Here is a 21,603-nt window from a genome sequence, read left to right as displayed (position 1 = left end):
GTTTATACCTTCCTCAAACATGTATCCTGTTTATACCTTCCTCAAACATGTATCCTGTTTATCCCTTCCTCAAACATATCCTGTGTATCTGTATTCCTTCCTCAAACATGTATCCTGTGTATGCCTTCCTCAAACATGTATCCTACGTATCCCTTCCTCAAACAGATATCCTGCGCATCCCTTCCTCTAACATATATCCTACGTATCCCTTCCTCAAACAGATATCATGCGCATCCCTTCCTCTAACATGTATCCTGTGTATCCCTTCCTCTAACATGTATCCTACTTATCCCTTCCTCAAACAGATATCCTGCGCATCCCTTCCTCAAACATGTATCCTGTGTATCCCTTCCTCAAACATGTATCCCGTGTATTCCTTCCTCAAACATGTATCCTGTGTATCCCTTCCTAAAACATGTATCCTACGTATCTCTTCCTCAAACATATCCTATGTATCCTTTCCTCAAACATGTATGCAGTGTATCCCTTCCTCAAACATGTATCCTGCGTATCCCTTCCTCTAACATGTATCCTGTGTATCCCTTCCTCTAACATGTATCCTACTTATCCCTTCCTCAAACAGATATCCTGCGCATCCCTTCCTCAAACATGTATCCTGTGTATCCCTTCCTCAAACATGTATCCCGTGTATTCCTTCCTCAAACATGTATCCTGTGTATCCCTTCCTCTAACATGTATCCTACGTATCCCTTCCTCAAACAGATATCCTGCGCATCCCTTCCTCTAACATGTATCCTGTGTATCCCTTCCTCTAACATGTATCCTACTTATCCCTTCCTCAAACAGATATCCTGCGCATCCCTTCCTCAAACATGTATCCTGTGTATCCCTTCCTCAAACATGTATCCCGTGTATTCCTTCCTCAAACATGTATCCTGTGTATCCCTTCCTAAAACATGTATCCTACGTATCTCTTCCTCAAACATATCCTATGTATCCTTTCCTCAAACATGTATGCAGTGTATCCCTTCCTCAAACATGTATCCTGCGTATCCCTTCCTCAAACATATCCTGTGTATCTGTATTCCTTCCTCAAACATGTATCCTGTGTATCCCTTCCTCAAACATGTATCCTACGTATCCCTTCCTCAAACATATCCTATGTATCCCTTCCTCAAACATGTATCCAGTGTATCTCTTCCTCAAACATGTATCCTCTGTATCCCTATCTCAAACATGTATCCTGTTTATACCTTCCTCAAACATGTATCCTGTTTATCCCTTCCTCAAACATATCCTGTGTATCTGTATTCCTTCCTCAAACATGTATCCTGTGTATGCCTTCCTCAAACATGTATCCTACGTATCCCTTCCTCAAACAGATATCCTGCGCATCCCTTCCTCTAACATGTATCCTGTGTATCCCTTCCTCTAACATGTATTCTACGTATCCCTTCCTCAAACAGATATCCTGCGCATCCCTTCCTCTAACATGTATCCTGTGTATCCCTTCCTCTAACATGTATCCTATGTATCCCTTCCTCAAACATGTATCCTGCGTAACCCTTCCTCAAACATGTATCCACTGTATCCCTTCCTCAAAAATGTAACCTGTGTATCCTTTCCGCAAACATGTATCCTCTTTATCCCTTCCTCAAACATGTATCCTCTGTATCCCTCCCTCAAACATGTAACCTGCGTATCCCTTCCTCAATGTGTATCCCTTCCTCAAACATGTATCCTCTGTATCCCTTCCTCAAACATGTATCCTCTTTATCCCTTCCTCAAACATGTATCCTCTGTATCCCTCCCTCAAACATGTATCCTGCGTATCCCTTCCTCAATGTGTATCCCTTCCTCAAACATGTATCCTCTGTATCCCTTCCTCAAACATGTATCCTCTGTATCCCTTCCTCAAACATGTATCCTCTGTATCCCTTACTCAAACATGTATCCTGTGTATCCCTTCCTCTAACATGTATCCTACGTATCCCTTCCTCAAACAGATATCCTGCGCATCCCTTCCTCTAACATGTATCCTGTGTATCCCTTCCTCTAACATGTATCCTACGTATCCCTTCCTCAAACAGATATCCTGCGCATCCCTTCCATTAACATGTATGCTGTGTATCCCTTCCTCTAACATGTATCCTACTTATCCCTTCCTCAAACAGATAGCCTGTGCATCCCTTCCTCAAACATGTATCCTGTGTATCCCTTCCTAAAACATGTATCCTACGTATCTCTTCCTCAAACATATCCTATGTATCCTTTCCTCAAACATGTATCCAGTGTATCCCTTCCTCAAACATGTATCCTGCGTATCCCTTCCTCAAACATATCCTGTGTATTTGTATTCCTTCCTAAAACATGTATCCTGTGTATCCCTTCCTCAAACATGTATCCTACTTATCCCTTCCTCAAACATATCCTATGTATCCCTTCCTCAAACATGTATCCAGTGTATCTCTTCCTCAAACATGTATCCTCTGTATCCCTATCTCAAACATGTATCCTGTTTATACCTTCCTCAAACATGTATCCTGTTTATCCCTTCCTCAAACATATCCTGTGTATCTGTATTCCTTCCTCAAACATGTATCCTGTGTATGCCTTCCTCAAACATGTATCCTACGTATCCCTTCCTCAAACATATCCTATGTATCCCTTCCTCAAACATGTATCCAGTGTATCTCTTCCTCAAACGTGTATCCTCTGTATCCCTATATCAAACATGTATCCTACGTATCCTTTCCTCAAACATATCCTATGTATCCCTTCCTCAAACATGTATCCAGTGTATCTCTTCCTCAAACATGTAGCCTCTGTATCCCTATCTCAAACATGTATCCTGTTTATCCCTTCCTCAAACATGTATCCTGTTTATCCCTTCCTCAAACATGTATCCTGTGTATCCCTTCCTCAAACATGTATCCGGTGTATCCCTTCCTCAACCATGTATCCTGTGTGTCCCTTCCTCAAGCATGTATCCTGTGTATCCCTTCCTCAAACATGTATTGATACTGCGTATCCCTTCCTCAACCATGCATCCTGTGTATCCCTTCCTCAAACATATATCCTATGTATCCCTTCCTCAAACATGTATCCAGTGTATCTCTTCCTCAAACATGTATCCTCTGTATCCCTTCCTCAAACAGATATCCTGCGCATCCCTTCCTCTAACATGTATCCTGTGTATCCCTTCCTCTAACATGTATCCTGCTTATCCCTTCCTCAAACAGATATCCTGCGCATCCCTTCCTCTAACATGTATCCTGTGTATCCCTTCCTCCAACATGTATCCTACGTATCCCTTCCTCAAACAGATATCCTGCGCCTCCCTTCCTCTAACATGTATCTTGTGTATCCCTTCCTCTAACATGTATCCTAGGTATCCCTTCCTCAAACAGATATCCTGCGCATCCCTTCCTCTAACATGTATCCTGTGTATCCCTTCCTCTAACATGTATCCTACGTATCCCTTCCTCAAACAGATATCCTTCGCATCCCTTCCTCTAACATGTATCCTGTGTATCCCTTCCTCTAACATGTATCCTAGGTATCCCTTCCTCAAACAGATATCCTGCGCATCCCTTCCTCTAACATGTATCCTGTGTATCCCTTCCTCTAACATGTATCCTACGTATCCCTTCCTCAAACAGATATCCTTCGCATCCCTTCCTCTAACATGTATCCTGTGTATCCCTTCCTCAAACATATATCCTGCGTATCCCTTCCTCAAACATGTATCCTGCATATCCCTTCATCAAACATGTATCCTATGTATCCCTTCCTCAAACATGTATCCTGCGTATTCCTTCCTCAAACCTGTATCCTCTGTATCCCTTCCTCAAAAATGTAACGTGTGTATCCCTTCCTCAAACATGTATCCTCTTTATCCCTTCCTCAAACATGTATCCTCTGTATCCCTCCCTCAAACATGTATCTTGTGTATCCCTTCCTTTAACATGTATCCTACGTATCCCTTCCTTAAACAGATATCCTGCGCATCCCTTCCTCTAACATGTATCCTGTGTATCCCTTCCTCTAACATGTATCCTACGTATCCCTTCCTCAAACAAATATCCTGCGCATCCCTTCCTCTAACATGTATCCTGTGTATCCCTTCCTCTAACATGTATCCTACGTATCCCTTCCTCAGACAGATATCCTGCGCATCCCTTCCTCAAACATGTATCCTGTGTATCCCTTCCTCAAACATGTATCCTGTGTATCCCTTTATCAAACATATCCTATGTATCCTTTCCTCAAACATGTATACAGTGTATCCCTTCCTCAAACATGTATCCTGTGTATCCCTTCCTCAAACACGTATCCTGTGTATCCATTCCTCAAACATGTATCCTGCGTATCCCTTCCTCAAACATGTATCCTGCGTATCCCTTCCTCAAACATGAATCCTGTGTATCCTATCCTCAAACATGTATGCTCTGTATCCCTTCCTCAAACATGTATCCTGCGTATCCCTTCCTCAAACATGTATCCTACGTATCTCTTCCTCAAACATATCCTATGTATCCTTTCCTCCTACATGTATCCAGTGTATCCCTTCCTAAAACATGTATCCTGCGTATCCCATCCTCAAACGTATCCTGCGTATCTGTATCCCTTCCTCAAACATGTATCCTGTGTATCCCTTCCTCAAACATGTATCCTACGTATCTATGCCTCAAACATATCCTATGTATCCTTTCCTCAAACATGTATCCAGTGTATCCCTTCCTCAAACATGTATCCTGCGTATCCCTTCCTCAAACGTATCCTGTGTATCTGTATTCCTTCCTCAAACATGAATCCTGTGAATCCCTTCCTCAAACATGTATCCTACGTATCCCTTCCTCAAATATATCCTATGTATCCCTTCCTCAAACATGTATCCAGTGTATCCCTTCCTCAAACATATATCCTGCGTATCCCTTCCTCCAACGTATCCTGTGTATCTGTATTCCTTCCTCAAACATGTATCCTGTGTATCCCGTCCTCAAACATGTATCCTGTGTATCCCTTCCTCAAACATGTATCCTACGTATCTCTTCCTCAAACATATCCTATGTATCCTTTTCTCAAACATGTATCCAGTGTATCCCTTCCTCAAACATGTATCCTGCGTATCCCTTCCTCAGACATATCCTGTGTATCTGTATTCCTTCCTCAAACATGTATCCTGTGTATCCCTTCCTCAAACATGTATCCTACGTATCCCTTCCTCAAACATATCCTATGTATCCCTTCCTCAAACATGTATCCAGTGTATCTCTTCCTCAAACATGTATCCTCTGTATCCCTATCTCAAACATGTATCCTGTTTATCCCGTCCTCAAACATGTATCCTGTGTATCCCTTCCTCAAACATGTATCCCGTGTATTCCTTCCTCAAACATGTATCCTGTGTATCCCTTCCTAAAACATGTATCCTACGTATCTCTTCTGCAAACATATCCTATGTATCCTTTCCTCAAACATGTATCCAGTGTATCCCTTCCTCAAACATGTATCCTGCGTATCCCTTCCACAAACATATCCTGTGAATCTGTATTCCTTCCTCAAACATGTATCCTGTGTATCCCTTCCTCAAACATGTATCCTATGTATCCCTTCCTCAAACATATCCTATGTATCCCTTCCTCAAACATGTATCCAGTGTATCTCCTACTCAAACATGTATCCTCTGTATCCCTATCTCAAACATGTATCCTGTTTATCCCTTCCTCAAACATGTATCCTCTTTATCCCTTCCTCAAACATATCCTGTGTATCTGTATTCCTTCCTCAAACATGTATCCTGTGTATGCCTTCCTCAAACATGTATCCTACGTATCCCTTCCTCAAACATATCCTATGTATCCCTTCCTCAAACATGTATCCCGTGTATCTCTTCCTCAAACGTGTATCCTCTGTATCCCTATCTCAAACATGTATCATATGTATCCCTTCCTCAAACATATCCTATGTATCCCTTCCTCAAACATGTATCCAGTGTATCTCTTCCTCAAACATGTATCCTCTGTATCCCTATATCAAACATGTATCCTGTTTATCCCTTCCTCAAACATGTATCCTGTGTATCCCTTCCTCAAACATGTATCCGGTGTATCCCTTCCTCAACCATGTATCCTGTGTGTCCTTTCCTCAAACATGTATCCTGTGTATCCCTTCCTCAAACATGTATTGATACTGCGTATCCCTTCCTCAACCATGTATCCTGTGTATCCCTTCCTCAAACATGTATCCTGTGTATCCCTTCCTCAAACATGTATCCTGTGTATACTTTCCAACAGTACTCCAGTGGGTAGAATGCACAGGCTATTCAGAAACACTATAGTCTACAGATTTAAGGAAACCCCTGTACTGATTTTTGTAAGTTGTGATTTTAACCAAGAAAAATGTCAAAACTCATTTAGAGCAGGGAGAGAATTGCTATCAACTCTAGACAAGGGGCCTAGTAACTTGAAAGGCAGACCTTGCAGCAACAGCTGGAGTTCACACTTGGTTGCACTCTAGATGTTCTGGGAAGTCAATATGTTAGTGCGGATACAGTTTCTTTTTGGCAACAGAATGTTGGCGAGTGTGCCATTGTGGAGTGCAAAGCGTCTTTACAATGTGCAGTTTGCGGATAGCACGTTGAGTTCTGGCAGTGGATATTGACACAAGGCCAAAAAGGATACAACATTCCTACAATTTGGATTGCATTTTGAAAGGTCCATTTGAAAAATGTCCGGATACTGCATAGTGAAATGGATGCATGTTCTACTGGTAATTATTTATATAAAGTGCAAAGCTCCTGTTGTTCGGACAGTGACAGGTCAACATCAGGGCCATCTCTATGTACCAGATTCGGGTGAAGTGTCCAGTAAATGACTTGGCAAATTAATACAAACAATCAGATAAACAAACAATGGGACAGTGCCATGACGTCCTCTAAACCTTTAACTGCCTTCCAGGGCCCATGTCAAATCTAAACAATCGATGGAGAGGTATGTTGGGTGAACCACTTTCCACCACCTCCAGCCAGTGCTTGTATGAAGTGCTGTTTACACTTAGGATCAGCCCACAGCATTTTACAAATGTGTATATTTTGGGCCTTCTTATTTTGCAGTAGTGATGGGCACAAAAGTAGTCTATCTCAGACACCACTCCTATTGAGGCAAAGCACCCCCTGGAAAACAGTGGTAGCACCTGCCTGCCACCTCCTAACTCTCCAGGAAGGGCTGGGGGAGGGTATCTCTGCAATGTGCCAGAGCATACCAAGTGGGGCCCTAGGTTGTCACTCAACTTCAAACTATGCTACCATTTTGTCACACAGCACTCTGTATTCTCCCAGTACTAGTTTGCTAATAGAATTGAAAACAAACCTAAAAAAATCGAAACTGTTGCTGCCCAAAAGCCAGGAATGGATGAAGGTTCGCAAACTATACAGGGAATACAGCCGCTACGCAAGAGTGTATAATGTGATATTAATACGTTGTAGATTGACAGAGGATCAATAAATGGTAGTGAATCCCATCCCTTTTCAACTACATCAGCACCTTTGTACAGGGCACTGTTGGTGCCTCCATCTCTCCGCTCCACGCCCAGCGTAAGGTGCTGTCAGATGCTTCAGAAAGACTATGACCTTACCATAGCCAATCAATCAATCGGAGTACTTGTAGAGTGTGCTATTTACCCGTGAGGGTCTCCAAGCGCTGAGGGGAGGGGGGTGCTGCTACTGCTCTAAGAGCCAGGTCTTGAGGAGTCTTCTGAAGGCGAGTAGGTCTTGGGTCTGTCGTATGTGAGTAGGGAGGGTGTTCCAGGTCTTGGCGGCGAGGTAGGAGAAGGATCTGCTGCCGGAGGTCGTTCGTTGGATGCGGGGGACAGAGGTGAGGGCAAGGATGGTGGAGCGGAGCTGGCGGGTGTGGGTGTAGAAGCTGAGTTTGCTGTTAAGGTAGGCTTGTCCGGCATTGTGGAGTGCTTTGTGGAAGGAGTGATGTCAACATCTTCTGCCCCAACACCTGAGATGTGAACTTTGTACACATGATGGCAACTGTGTACATAATGTAAACATCTCTACCTCCAAGTCACCCAGTTTCATTTCTCAATGCTCCAATCATTCTCTTGTTCTTGTTTAAGATATATAAAAGTTCATCATATAAACTACTAGAGGCGCAACCTGCGTCCTAGGTGTGGGTCTTGCAGTTCATTTAATTGAACTGTTTGCTTCAATCCTACCTACAGAAGAGCTAAACTGTGATCAACCACTTCTACAGTGTAACTTCATACCAAATTTCAAACAAATTATCATAGCATAAGATCATGAGTACCTAGCGGGCATATGAACAATCTTTCCCAATGTTATTGGTCTCACCACAAGTGTACACACAATGTCTAAAGTTTTAGGGCCTGATTCACAAAGGTAACTTACACTGTAGAGTCATTTACACTTTGGAGTAAGTGTACTACTTTTTCACCATTCACAAAATCCAAGTCTATATTCATTCAAAAAGTATAACTCACATGACTCCCCCGAATTGAAAGGCCTGTGGGCCATGCACTTTTGAGAAATTTACACTTGAGTAAGTTTACTGCCTTCTGGCTATTCACAAAATCCGAGTATAGATTTACTCCACAAGTATAACTCACATGTCTTCACCAAATGGAAAGGCCTGGGTGCTACACACCTTTGAGTAATTTACACTTTTCAGTAGGTTTACAACTTTTTGGCTATTCTCAAAATCCAAGTGTTAATTTACTACAAAAGTGTATCATACAAACTTTCTCAAACGTGTAAATATGCCAATATGCAAAAGATGGGAGTTGTAGTCCCAGAGACTTTTTTCTTGGATTGTGTGTTTATGGATAATGCTTTACGGGAAACAACCTTTACAACGCAACTTTTACAACGCACTACCATTACAACGAAACTTTTACAACGCAAAAACTTTTACAACGCATACCATTACAACGCATGTTTTTACAACGCAAGTACTTTTACAACGCATGCCATTACAACGTAAGTATTGGTAAGTATATAATTATATTTAATATTTTATATGTTTTTTTTTTTTTTAAGTTTTCAGTTTTTGGGTAAAGGGGTATTTTTAGGGTTCAGGGTCAGTTTTCAGTTTTTGGGTAAAGGGGTATTTTTAGGGTTCAGGGTCAGTTTTCAGTTTTTGGGTAAAGGGGTATTTTTAGGGTTCAGGGTCAGTTTTCGGGTAAAGGGGTATTTTATAAGGTTCAGAGTCAGTTTTCAGTTTTTGGGTAAAGGGGTATTTTTAGGGTTCAGGGTCAGTTTTCAGTTTTTGGGTAAAGGGGTATTTTAAGGGTTCAGGGTCAGTTTTCAGTTTTTGGGTAAAGGGGTATTTTTAGGGTTCAGGGTCAGTTTTCAGTTTTTGGGTAAAGGGGTATTTTTAGGGTTCAGGGTCAGTTTGGGGTTTTTGGGGTACAGGGGTATTTTTAGGGTTCAGGGACAGTTTTGGGTTTTTGGGGTACAGGGGTATTTTTAGGGTTCAGGGACAGTTTTGGGTTTTTGGGGTACAGGGGTATTTTTAGGGTTCTGGGTTAATTTGGGTTTTTTGGGGTACAGGGGTACAGGGTGAAAAAAATTAAATTAATTAAATTAAATTAAATTAAATTATATTAATTACAATTAATTTAAAAAAATATATATTATATACTTACCAATACTTACGTTGTAATGGCATGCGTTGTAAAAGTACTTGCGTTGTAAAAACATGCGTTGTAATGGTATGCGTTGTAAAAGTTTTTGCGTTGTAAAAAATTCGTTGTAACGGTATGCGTTGTAAAAGTATGCGTTGTAACGTCATACATCCTGCTTTACTGTTCAGATATAAGCATTTTTCGTTTTGAGCTTTTCTGTGGCTGCTGTGTTTTTCCTATTGTAATAAATTGCGGAGAAAGAAAAACATAATCCTCGCCTCCGTGTCCTTAATAGAATTGAAACTTACCGTTACATAAGCTAGGCAAATTTCGATTCTTTAGAAGACTCGATCAAATGATATCCAGTAGTTAAGGGGAGCCACAATCAGGATTCTTGAGAATTCTACACAGTGATTTGTTTGTAGTAGAGGGATAGTTCTTCAAGGGGAAGGAGAGTCTCACGCTAACCTCCTAGACCACTGCGCTGATTGCTGCCTATGAACCTCAAAGTATTTAGAATAGTTCAGAAGGCAAGGACAATTTTTGAGGTTGATAAAGAAGTTTTTTTTTTTTAGGCGGGCCTCATTGGAAATTGTGCCTGCATTGAGTCTCTGTAAGTAGCTCTCATGTGAGTACATGATGTGCTTTGTTCTTGTTTTCTTTGACATTCTATTCCTTAGTCTTGCTAAACCCATGGGTCACTCATGGCAGCATAGCTCGGACCTTGATAATGCAGTCATGCAGAAATCTACTCTTGATAGCACCCATATAGAGTCAGAGTTCTGCTCTAAAATGCGCACAGAGTCTCAGCTTTGGTCTACGAAACACCAACTCTACTGTTTCTGGTGTGATATACAGACACCCTCAAATCTCTGTTCTTGAGTCTTTCTTCATAAAGCATTGACAGCGAAACAAGACTTTCTGGAGAAAAGCCACTGTATGTACTAATGGCCCGAAAATGGGCCTGGAGTACTGTGTACAACCTCAAGAGTGGGTATCCAATTTTAGTAGTCTATACTCATGTAACAGCAAGCTTGGACTGGATGATGTAGTGTTTCCAAATAAGCCTGAAGCAGGTAACCAACCTGCCCTTGAATTAGACATAAGTAGGTGACATTAACTCTTCTTGTCTTACCCCCAGAGCTCCGGGACTGGACAGGGCTCCTAATGGTTTATATATGGCGAATCCAGAGGTGTGGGGCTCATAATTCTTTTATCAAATGCAATACTTTCTGGTATGGACATCCCGTATCGTGGAAACTAGCGGAGATCATCCCAATCTTCAAGAAGGGGAATCAGGGTATCCCTGGGAACAATAGGCCCATCAGCCTGATCGAATCCTTGCAAAAATTATTTTGCAAACAGGTTCTTGTTCATCTCCAGGAGTGGATCATGGAAAAAGATATTCTGACCGACCTGCAGACGAGCTTTAGAAATAAAATCAGTACCATCAACCAGGTGTTAGTTCCTGACCAGCTATGCCCATGCACTGCAGGAGCAAAGATAGCCCCGTTCCTCTGAACCTACCACTCCGTGGCTCACACCATATATAGTACCATAAGCCAACAGAATAGCAAGGGACAGGGGGCGGGAATAAGGGAAGGACAGACAAGGAATCCCAGATCTTCTCTCCTAGGGGAAGGGTCCTTCTGCAGGGACCACGTCACTCCACGTACATTATCACAAGGAACAGTCTGAAACACCGTCTGCACACAAAAAGCAGATGTCAGCAATATGAATACAGAAGCCCTCTTTCTCCTTTCATGCACCCACACACCACCCTATAACACTCCTCCTTACCACTGTTACTTGTAATAGTCGCCGGGTGGAGTACTCCGTCCTGGAGTATGTTAAATCCAAATCCAGCAAGCAGAATGCAGGAGAGCAAAATCAGAGGTCCGGGAACAAAAGGCGGGGGGGGGGGCTAAACGGCAGGGATATGTATCACAGGTGATCAGAGACCAATGGGGGACAATAGAAAAGGAGGAAAAAGTCGTTAGAACGACTAAAAAAACCTCCTTGTAGCTGTTGGCTTAGTGACTTCCTAGCATACCGCCCAGAACGAAGACCAGAATCAGGTCAGAATGGGAACTACTCGCAACACAACACAAGCTCCGTTGTGCGCTATTCCAATACCCGGAAACGCCCAAACCGGCACTCCGCCTCCGCACAAAGAGGTGGACAGCCTGCACAAGAGGCGGAAGTGCGGAACAGCGTCGACGTCACCAGGACCAAAAAACAAACAACAGGAACAACCGGACAATCCAGCCGGATCACCCGAGTTCCATAAGAAGCGCCGGAGCCCCAGCACCTCTTAATCCCAGCCGGGATAAAAATGACCCCAAAACAAAAAAAGTGACAACTAACACGCAACACAGACAAGACGGACAAACAACTAACCTCAGGGACCCAAATACAAAAAAGCCAAAAAGGAGGTCAAGGGAAGCAAGAAAATAGGAGGGGAAGGGGGGGGGGGGGGGGATCTGGGTTTAACGAGGATTTACAGGGATTAACAGGAGCCAACAAGCAAAATGGGGAATTCCACGAGCTCGTGAATGCAGCAAGGATCCCAAAGTACGAAAACAGCTCCCAGCACGAACCAGGAACCACAATTCAAGATAACGAGCACCGGGAACAGGGAAAACAACCCTTTTAACCCCGCCTGGCCCGTCACATGGGTGCTGTGTACATGGTAGGAGAAAGAGGACTTTCGGGCAGATTCCTAACAGTACCCCCTCCCAACGATCCTCCCCACAGGGCAGGGCTTAGACGGATGTTGCCGATGGAACATACGGATCAGACGAGGAGAGTGCACTCCCCCAGCCGGCTCCCATGTACGGTCCTCGGGGGCATACCCTTTCCAGTCTATCAAATAGAAAAGACGCCCCTTTCGTCTTTCTGAATCCAGGATAGCCCGAACCTCATACTCTTTCTGTCCGTCCACTATTATAGGGGGAGGAGGTGGTATAACCTGTGAGGATGGTATATAGGGCTTCAACAGGGACGTATGAAATACTGGATGAACCATATAATCTCCGGGCAGATCTAATTTCATGGCCACGGGATTTATAATCTGTATGATCGGGAACGGTCCTGCATACCTAGGTTGTAATTTACGGGATCCCCCAAGCCTCAAGTTCTTCGTAGCTAACCATACCTGGTCTCCAACTTGATAACCAGGTGCAGGGACACGATGTTTATCCGCCTGCAACTTCATAGCAGCCTTAGCTGTCAACAACTGCTCCCAGGCAATCGCCCATATCTTGCCCAGACGGTCACAAACATCATCTATGGCTGGCACACGTCCCGTAGGCTGGATTGCCACCGCCCTGGGATGATAACCTAATGAACAGTAAAAGGGTGTCATGCCTAAGGCTGAGTGCTGACTGTTGTTATACGCGAACTCAGCAATGGGAAGAGCCATAACCCAATCACAAGCCAATGATGTCGTTAAACACCGAAGGTACTGTTCCATGGTCTGATTGGTGCGTTCGGTCTGTCCGTCAGATTGTGGATGATACGCGGATGACAATCTGACGTCCACCCGCAACACTGAACACAATTCCTTCCAAAAATGTGAAACGAACTGAGCCCCCCTGTCTGTCACGACCGCAGAAGGCAACCCATGGATTCGCACAATGGAAGACATGAAAACCAAAGCCATCTCCCTGGCTGTAGGGATCTTCGGAAGAGGGATAAAATGAGCCATTTTTGTAAACAAGTCAACCACCACCAATATAGCAGTAAACCCAGAAACAGACGGAAGATCGGTCACAAAATCCATACTGATGGTATGCCACGGAGAAGGGGGGACCTCCAGAGGTTGCAACAGACCCGATGGTTTACTATGTGAGGGCTTACTGATAGCACATACCGGACAAGCCGCAACATACCCCTGTACATCCTTGGCCAATGAATCCCACCAAAACCATCTTGTGCACATCTCCTTAGTCTTAGGGGTCCCAGGGTGTGCCACCAAGGCAGATGAATGACACCACTCCATGACCTGATCTCTCAAAACAGGGGGTACAAACAACCGATCCTCATAATACAACAATCCATCCTGAACTGATGCCTGGGGCAGAGACAACCATGGTGTAAGATCAATCTCACGCAGTTGACACTTAACTGATGTAGTAAACGCCTCACTTTCCACAGCCCCAACAATCCTGTCTTCAGATATCATAGGCCTACACTCTTTTTCCTGACATAGCTCTTTGGGATCCACATGGATACGGGACAGGGCGTCAGATTTAACCTGCTGCGCTGCTGGTCTGTACGTAATGATGAAGTCAAACTCATTAAAAAAAAGAACCCACCGCATTTGGCGTGGCGTCAAGGCTCGCGCCGAACGGAAGAACTCCAAATTTTTATGATCCGTGTAGATGGTAACGGTGTGTCGTGCCCCCCACAGATAATGCCTCCATTCCTCAAAAGACAACTTAACTGCTAATAGCTCCCTTTCAGCCACAGTATAATTGCGCTCTGCAGGCAGTAAGGTCTTAGAGAAGTAAGCAATAGGATGCATACAACCTGTCTCGGCCACTCTCTGGGACAGCACTCCACCTACTGCACACAATGATGCATCCGTCTCCACAAAAAAGGGTAGAGCCGGGTCAGGATGGATCAACACTGGTGCCGATGTAAATGCCCCCAACAACCGCCGAAACGCCCCCTGCGCCTCTGTAGACCACTCGAAGGATACCCCCTTTCGTAGCAGCTGCGTCAGGGGAGCCACAATGTCAGAGAAATGCGAGATAAAACGCCTGTAGAAATTGGCGAATCCCAACAACACCTGTATATGTTTTACAGACGTTGGTACAGGCCAGGTGATAATGGCCTCGATCTTTCGCGGATCCATCCGCACCCCTCCAGCAGACACCACAAATCCCAGGAACTCTACCTGAGTAGTACTAAACTGGCATTTTGCCAGTTTCGCATAAAGATGGTGCTCCCGCAACTTGCGCAAAACCTGGACCACATGTTGCTGATGCTCGGCCCCTGTCTCCGAGAAGATCAGGATATCATCTAGATACACAATCACGCTCCGATCCAGGAACTCCCGTAACACCTCATTTATGAAATACTGGAATGCCGCCGGCGCATTGCATAGCCCGAACGGCATCACACAGTATTCATAAAGGCCATGTTTTGTTTTAAAAGCAGTTTTCCACTCATCCCCAGTTCGCACACGCACCAGATGATAGGCGCCACGCAAGTCCAACTTGGTGAACACCCTTGCGCTGCGAAGCTGATCTAGTAACACGGGGATGAGTGGAAGCGGGTATTTATTCTTGACAGTGGCCTTGTTTAGCGTGCGGTAGTCCACACACGCCCGCAAAGTACCTTCCTTCTTCGGAATGAAAAAGATAGCCGAAGAAACGGGCGAACACGATGGACGAATAAACCCCTGACGTAGCATCTCATCAAGATACACCTTCAAGTGCAACTCCTCCGGCTCAGAGAGAGCATACACCCTACTACAAGGAAGAGGTGCCCCGGGAATAAGATCGATCTTACAATCGAATGATCTATGTGGGGGCAAACCCTGCGCCTCTTCTGCATCGAATACCTCCCTGAACTCCTGATATTGCAAAGGCACTGCATCCATGCCAGTGGCAGCACAGGACAACGACAACTCCTTTTCACCTGCATCCTTATAGCAGTGCTTCAAACAATACGAGGAATCAAGAGACACTAGCCTTTGTACCCAATCTATCCTGGGATTGTGCTCCTGCAGCCACGGCACGCCCAAGACCATCCCGAAAGAGGGAGCATCAATGAGGTCAAAACACACCATCTCTGAATGCCCATTCTCACACACCAGACACAAAGGCACCGTCCTTTTAGTAATAGAACCCGATGTCAATTCAGTGCCATCAATCGCCCGCACAGGTTCCGGCTGGTCTTTTACACAACATGGAACATTCAATTTCTTAGCCAACGTAATGTCAAGGAAATTGCCTGTAGCCCCTGAATCCAACAAAACCGATACCGGCACTCTTCCACTATGCAATGCCAGATGAGCATTAATAATGAAGTGCCTAGGGGCCCTATCTACTGCTCCAAGTACCCTGTACTGCTGATCCTTCCCTTCATGATACAAACAGGCCATTCTCTTTCCATAAGAGGTTCCAGAGGGTTTCACTGGACATTCCCTCGCAAAATGCCCACCCTGGCCACAGTACAAACACAGTCCCATCTCCCTCCTTCGTTTCTTCTCCTCATCGGACAAAGGCCCCCTTACTCCACCTATCTCCATTGGTTCAGACACACTCTTTGTCTCTCCTGCTCCCAAGGACTTATGATCGGGCCTCACAAACCCTCCCCTTGGCGCCTGATAACGGCTTTTCTCTCCCCGTCTCTCCGCTAGGCGATGGTTAAGTTTAACTACGAGATCAATAAAAGCCGCACAGTCAGTAGGGGGGTCTACTACCTGTGAGACTATGTCCTTCAGATCTTCGGACAGTCCCCCCTGATAAAATAAAGAAGTCCTCTTGTCTTCGGGCCAATGTGTCTCTGACACCAAGCGATTAAAGGTGGAAATATATGTCAATAGATCCTGACGCCCTTGTCTTAGCTTTAATAGTTCTGCGTCACTTGCCTGCATAAAGGCGTGCTTTGCAAACAAACCACGCATTAGTTCCTTAAATGCAGGATAGTTGGTTAATACCGGATCATCCCTGTCTACTAGAGGTATAGCCCATTGTGCCGCTGTACCAGCCAAGTATGATATTGTGAACGCCACTTTGGCCGAATCGTTAGGAAAAGCAGTAGGTTTGCACATAAAGTGCAGTTGACATTGGTTCATAAATGTGCCAAATTTGGCGCTATCCCCTACAAACCTTTCAGGCGGTGCCAAAGGGACCGGAACAGGAGTATTCACAGTAACCGCCACCGGTACCCCCCCACTGGCTCCCTGCCCTTGCCCACCAGAGTATTGGAAAGTGGCTGGGTGTATCACCTGGGCCTGAGGAGTCCTAAGCTGCACTCTTTCCCTGCTAAGTAGTGCCCCAACCTCTTGCTTCATAGCCACGTTCTCTTGTCGCAAATCATGGATCTGGCTTTGGAGGGCAGTCAAGGCACCCATGACATCCTGCAAAGTGGGAGTAGTACCAGCCGTAGCCCCCACGTCCTCATCCATCGTCGCTCAGGCAGTGCAATTATTACGTGGGCTCGTTATTCTGTTAGTTCCTGACCAGCTATGCCCATGCACTGCAGGAGCGAAGATAGCCCCGTTCCTCTGAACCTACCACTCCGTGGCTCACACCATATATAGTACCATGAGCCAACAGAATAGCAAGGGACAGGGGGCGGGAATAAGGGAAGGACAGACAAGGAATCCCAGATCTTCTCTCCTAGGGGAAGGGTCCTTCTGCAGGGACCACGTCACTCCACGTACATTATCACAAGGAACAGTCTGAAACACCGTCTGCACACAAAAAGCAGATGTCAGCAATATGAATACAGAAGCCCTCTTTCTCCTTTCATGCACCCACACACCACCCTATAACACTCCTCCTTACCACTGTTACTTGTAATAGTCGCCGGGTGGAGTACTCCGTCCTGGAGTATGTTAAATCCAAATCCAGCAAGCAGAATGCAGGAGAGCAAAATCAGAGGTCCGGGAACAAAAGGGGGGGGGGGGGCTAAACGGCAGGGATATGTATCACAGGTAATCAGAGACCAATGGGGGACAATAGAAAAGGAGGAAAAAGTCGTTAGAACGACTAAAAAAACCTCCTTGTAGCTGTTGGCTTAGTGACTTCCTAGCATACCGCCCAGAACGAAGACCAGAATCAGGTCAGAATGGGAACTACTCGCAACACAACACAAGCTCCGTTGTGCGCTATTCCAATACCCGGAAACGCCCAAACCGGCACTCCGCCTCCGCACAAAGAGGTGGACAGCCTGCACAAGAGGCGGAAGTGCGGAACAGCGTCGACGTCACCAGGACCAAAAAACAAACAACAGGAACAACCGGACAATCCAGCCGGATCACCCGAGTTCCATAAGAAGCGCCGGAGCCCCAGCACCTCTTAATCCCAGCCGGGATAAAAATGACCCCAAAACAAAAAAAGTGACAACTAACACGCAACACAGACAAGACGGACAAACAACTAACCTCAGGGACCCAAATACAAAAAAGCCAAAAAGGAGGTCAAGGGAAGCAAGAAAATAGGAGGGGAAGGGGGGGGGGGGGAATCTGGGTTTAACGAGGATTTACAGGGATTAACAGGAGCCAACAAGCAAAATGGGGAATTCCACGAGCTCGTGAATGCAGCAAGGATCCCAAAGTACGAAAACAGCTCCCAGCACGAACCAGGAACCACAATTCAAGATAACGAGCACCGGGAACAGGGAAAACAACCCTTTTAACCCCGCCTGGCCCGTCACATGGGTGCTGTGTACATGGTAGGAGAAAGAGGACTTTTGGGCAGATTCCTAACACCAGGTCTTTCAATTTATCTGTATATTTTGAGAGATGGTAGTAATCAACAAGGGTAAACTCTTTGTTGCCTTTGTTGATCTCTGGACTGCTTTTGACCTGGTCCCTAGGGATAAACTTTGGAGGGTACTGGAAGCAATGGGCATTCCGGCAAATTTATTGGGCATCTTGTTCTGATTACACACAGATAGCCATGCCCAAGTAGGATGGTGCGACAAAGACCAGGCCCATTAAGGTTAACCATTGAGTAAGGCAGGGGTGTGTACTCTCCTTCACCCTGGTTTCATTATATATTAACGGGTTGGTGGACTACCTTAATAGGAATGGATGTGATGCACCTAAAGTCAGAGAGGAGGGTGCGGGCATTCCTTTTCGCAGATGACACCCTTCTGAATTCAAAGGCACCCCAAGGGCTTCAACAGTTGTTAAATAACTTCAACTCCTCTGTGACAAGCAGGGATTGGAGCTTATCATGTCTAAGGTAAAATATGTGATTTTTGGCAATTGAGAACTGAAGTATGTAAGATCCATATTATATTTTATTGTCCAGGTTATTATAAAATATGGGCAAATTGGTCAGTTCACCTTTGCAGGAGCAAGGGTACCAAGCAGCACTTAGAAGCCTTTAGAATACATAGCACTGATACACGTGTAGTGGTCTTTGCTATGGGCAAATTCTTGATGGCCTTTGGGTTTTACAATCTAAGGGTCATATTATCAAGAGAATTATCGCCGCTTTGGTGGCTGTTTTCGGCCAAAAAGTGGTGATAATACTAACGAATTATAAACAAGGACACGCTAGCGCGTGTATCCTTGATTTATCTCCCGTTTCTGTGACCACTCACTACGCATCGATAATGAGATGCAAAGTAGGCGTGACTGACAAAAACAACATGGGAAAATATCGCGAAGGCAGTTTCGCGATATTAGGAAGGAGGGGTCGCGATGATAATAATCGCACCACCTCTGGCCTAACACAGGAATTTAACATCTGCTAAATTTCTGTGTTAGGCATACTTAACATGGGATGTGGATTATGAGGTTAAGGCCACAGGGCCTTATCACCAAGATCATCGCCGTTTTGGGAGGGACAGCTCTGTTTTTTTAGGTGATGTTTGGCCATTTGCCCGCTATCGCTGAGAGTTGGTAATACAGTGCTAGCTTGGCGAGATATTCCAGCGATAGCTTGCTAAGCGTGCTCAGCGATAATTATCGCCAACCCTAGATAATATGCCCCCTAAGTGTACCCAAAGAAAATGATCGATCGAAGTTCACGCTTAATAGCTTTGTCCCTGTAGTACATGTGCGCTAATGGGTGAAATGAAGTTGGATAATAGCCTGGGGATGGAGATATCTTTTGTTTTCCCCCCGGTCATTAATTGATTCATGTTGTAATTACATGGGCTACCTCACAAAGAGACAGTTAATGTATGCTGAACCACTGTTCTCCCTGGATTTCATAAACTCTGTCTGCAAGTCGAGCGTTGTCTTAACTAATGTGTTGGAGAGATCAAACAATTTACTCTGGGGCTGAGCTATTTTCTCTTCCTGTGGGCTATGGTGTATTTATGAAGAAACATCACTGGCACTTTATGGTGAGATAATTTTAATGTATGTTTTTATTGCTTTTTAGTGTCTTAAATGTATTGGAAGAATGACCTGGGGATTTGGAAGCCTTTTGGTCTCCTCCCCGTCTCATTGATTGATACAAGCTGTAACTGCCGGGGTCACTTTATATTGAGTCAATATAATTTATGCTGCTATGGTCTCTCGGAGATCTTATATACAGATTTTTTGTAAGCCAAGTGTTATTGGTCAATTAAAATTGTAATTGCAAGGGCTGATTTACATTGAATGTCTAATGGATGTTGCCATTTTCTGGAAGCCCTGTGTTATTGATTGATACAGGCGCTTATAGTACGGGACACTTTATACCACAACAACTTAATGTATGCTGCCACGGCTTTCTACAGACCTAATAAACATTTTGATTGAAAGGTGTGTGTTCTTTTTTAACTTATGCTGGATTAATTTATGGAATAGTCACAGGATGGAGCATTGTCATCATATTTTCTTCTGTTGCGATGTGATTTGATTTTGATGTCATGTGGTATTTCCTGCAAGGTCCGTATGTGTGTTGCACGTATGTTTCAACGACCCATTTCTATCACGTTTTATGTATTTTTATGTGAAATATCATTTTTTGATGTACTTTTATGATCTTGGTGATCGAAATAAAGTTTATGATGATGATAATGGGCGAATCCCTTACATGTCTGCCCCCTAGCATGACTTAGCACCTGGAATGCCGGGTTAAGTCTGTCGACTAGTGTTGGGGGCACCTGAATGAGAAGAGCTGAACCTCACCTGTCCTATAGCAGCTGATAGAGCCCTCTCATCTCCCCAACACACCCTACAAAACCAAACCTGAACTGTGATAAATGTTCAACACTTGGTTTATGTTAGTGGTTGATAGTTGGCCTTCAGCTTGTCCAATGACTTATTTACAATAAAATTGATAACTTGTAGTGATCAAATACTTGCTGTGTGGCCAAGCATCTTGTTAAAGATTGGGATGATTCAAAGTTTATCGGTGCTGGAGAATCCCCTGATGTTAGAAGAAAGTGCTACTTCAAGGGAGGATCCATTGGTGGGATTTCCTCCACTGTAGGGATATTACTTAGCGCCTGATTCTGATGCGGGTTGGAAAGCTTCCCGACCGAATCGGTTTGGAAATGGTTTCCGACCCACTCTTATCGGGAGAGTCTGACCGACGGAGTACGATGCATCCGGATGCTTCCCGATACGATTTGGTTGGACTTCCAATGACTCCAATGGGAGCATATGTTCCTAACCGCATCATAATTGGGTCCTCGGTTGGAAAGACACATTCCTGATCCGATTTGGAATGAGCAAATGCCGTTAGGAGGCCTTCCTAACCGCATCAGAATCGGGCCCTAGGTGGGAATGCTTTCCTAACCGCATCAGAATCAGACCCTTAGTGGAGTGTTTTATAAAGGGTTCATCTAATTTTCACTAAATGCATATTAGAGTAAATGCTATGATTTGTTTCAATTTGTGCAACTCCCAAAATGTGTTCACTTGTGTAAGCGCTGCGTGGCCTATTCACAAATGCATTTTGCTGACCACCCACGTATTTATTAATGCATGCTTCTAAATGCTTTCCTGGGATGTCCTTCGGCACAGTTGACCACTGGGTGCTGCTTCATAGGTGACCACTGCAACCAGCATCCCTTGGGCCCGGAGAGTTGCCACCAGTGTTCTGCCGCTTGTCTGATGCATAATGCTTAAAAGCACATCAGTCCTCCTGTGCCACTGGAAGGCCATTCGCACTGTTGACCGCTGGGGGCTGCTTAGCTGTCATCATCAGAGATTGGATCAGACACATGCCACCTCTATTCCTTTAATGATTAAAAAAGATGTATTATGGTCACCACATACGTCATCCTTATCCAGGTAATCTGTTCATTCCACATTAAATGTTACCAGCTATGAACTTCCATAAATGTTGGAAAATC

The sequence above is a fragment of the Lissotriton helveticus genome, chromosome 11 (assembly GCF_964261635.1).
Source record: "Lissotriton helveticus chromosome 11, aLisHel1.1, whole genome shotgun sequence".
Classification (NCBI taxonomy): domain Eukaryota; kingdom Metazoa; phylum Chordata; class Amphibia; order Caudata; family Salamandridae; genus Lissotriton; species Lissotriton helveticus.
Note: the sequence above shows the minus strand (reverse complement) of the source record.